The 2313-nt window shown below is 30.3% G+C and overlaps 1 long non-coding RNA gene across 1 annotated transcript; it reads right to left on the bottom strand.

Moving 5' to 3' along the window:
• Positions 1-852: 852 nt before the first annotated feature.
• Positions 853-1699, bottom strand: LOC138133976 (uncharacterized). The gene is made up of 3 exons (XR_011160594.1): positions 1588-1699; positions 1278-1517; positions 853-1215 (listed from the first exon to the last, which is right to left on the bottom strand). It is a non-coding gene; the product is annotated as an uncharacterized lncRNA (long non-coding RNA).
• Between the last annotated feature and the right edge of the window lie 614 nt (positions 1700-2313).

Genomic DNA, 2313 nt, shown 5'->3' on the forward strand with positions numbered 1-2313 from the left:
AAAAAACTTATACCCTTTGATAACAAAATTTCCATAGATCGTATAAGTTTGTGTTTACAAAAATAGTTTTATGGAAAACAAAAATGATCATTGATCAGTGTTGTGTGTTATATCTCATAACCACACTAGTGCTGTTCAGTAAAATATATGTAATACAGGTATCTAAAAACCGTGTAACAAACTTTATTTATTTATATTAAAATTACAATCACAATTAGTTCAATTTTTAAAAGTAATTGGAATGGTTTTCTCTTGGTATAAACTTATAGAATTTGAATTGTTACTTAACAATTTTTGGAGTTGTTTGCATCGTCGGACGTTTCTCCCAATGTAATAAAATAACGAAGGAAACAGGAATTACCTTGTTAGTTAGAATTGGGATTATTATGTAAAATTTTGTTAGCAAACTCGATTTTATTTTGCCACCACAGGATCTCCAGCAGCAGTGTCATTCTTACCTAACAATTTTTTTTTTGTAAAATGTTTCAAAACTATTTTTTTTTGTCTTGTATATAAATTCTCTCTCGGAAAGTGAAAAGACTCGATAGGGTTTCGTTTCTTCAGACTTTACTTCGATTCTGTTATGCTGTACTTACCAACCTCGTAATGTAATATACTCGCACTATAACAACAAAAAACTATAAAACAAAGTAAATTGTAGTGGCAGGTCTATCAGGCTCATTAAGAAAAACCTCGATTTTACCGAAAAGCAACACACTTGGTACTACACCACACCTGACCAATGTAGGTACTGAAAAGCACAGTATATAATATCAAATAACTTCGAAATGACACGCTCGCGTCTCACAGACCAGGGGCGCCACTAGTACAGGGTAAACATTAAAATAAAAGTTAATCAAGAGCAAATTTTTATTTTGGTTATTACAATTTAACTATTAAATTTTTTTTATAACTCATTTTATTAAGTTGAAACAGAATAAACATTAAAACCTTTGACGAGCCATTTGTTTGTGTAATTTATGGTTGTTTTTTTAACTTACTCGTAATCCGTTGGTTCTCTTGATGCTATGTTGTGTTTATACTTTAAACATTCGACTTCTTGGCTTAAGTATTCTATTAAAGACTCTAATAATTGGATAAATAACCTTGGTTTTAAACTTAGCTGATGTAAATATATTGCCGTAAATCTTAACGGATTAGAAGAATTTGTGAGCAGTTTCCAAAACGACCTTAGCAGTGGTAGAAAAGTACTTGCTGTTAAAGTTTTAGTTAAAGTTATTGTAACAATTGTAAAAGCAGTAGATATTACCACTTACCTGAATTGCATTCGTTTGCTGTTGGTTGTATACTGGGTGTTGATTGTTCTGATAATGAGGGTTGATGTGGTGACCCTGATGGGCCCTCATCCTCCGATTCATCATAAGCGCTTGGACTTGCGTCACTCTCTAGTCTTCGTTGTTGTATTATAAAGGCGTGTTTAGGACGTGTTAGAAAAACACTGGGTCGCAAAAATACTGCTTTCTTATGAATTATATTTATTCTTCTGTGCGGCCTGTCTAATTTCGAAAGAATATTTGTATACTTTTATTAACAACAATTGAAGCAAATATATGTTTGATCGCTTACCCTTCGCAATCACCAAAAAGCTGGTTGTACACATGAAGAATACCCACAATATCTTAACACAATTCATGATGGTCAGATGATATTAGACTTAAATTGTGTTTAAATGCAAGTGCTTTTATACTTAATCTTTACGTAGAGTTCAAGACAGAAAATGAAATATGACTTTTTGAACTGTAATTGAATTTTATATTCATTATGTGTCCATTCTTTTGTGAAAAATAAAACATTGTAAATAAAAAATTATAATTACACGTCGTAAATACAATTGAACTTTATTACATTTTTCGATTTATTGTTCCACTTTATAATCTTTTCTGTAACAATGTTATGGATAATTGAAGAATAAACATCTTGAATTGATGATGTATATACTAAACGCTAAAAGTTTGAATTTATTGAAATGTTTTATTTCCCATTTTTCGAAAAAAAAAACCGGAAGGTCAATTTCATTTCTGTAAAAGAAATATTTTCCGATAATTTTAATTTTTCCTCCTCTTCCCGTTACCGTGCAATTGCCAGCTTATTTAAATACCAGTCATCAATTTTTTTTATGCAGGTTTGGATAGACTATTAAATTCTGATTTCACCCCATTTACTGTATGATTTTTAGATAGATGGTTTCTGCGATATTAATTTGTAAATGTGAAAATAGGATGTCAGTCCAATTTTACATAGAAATTTCTACAAGAAATAAATTCTTTAATGAGAAAATTATACTCTTTGAAA

This window comes from Tenebrio molitor, chromosome 6 (genome assembly GCF_963966145.1).
Source record: "Tenebrio molitor chromosome 6, icTenMoli1.1, whole genome shotgun sequence".
Classification (NCBI taxonomy): domain Eukaryota; kingdom Metazoa; phylum Arthropoda; class Insecta; order Coleoptera; family Tenebrionidae; genus Tenebrio; species Tenebrio molitor.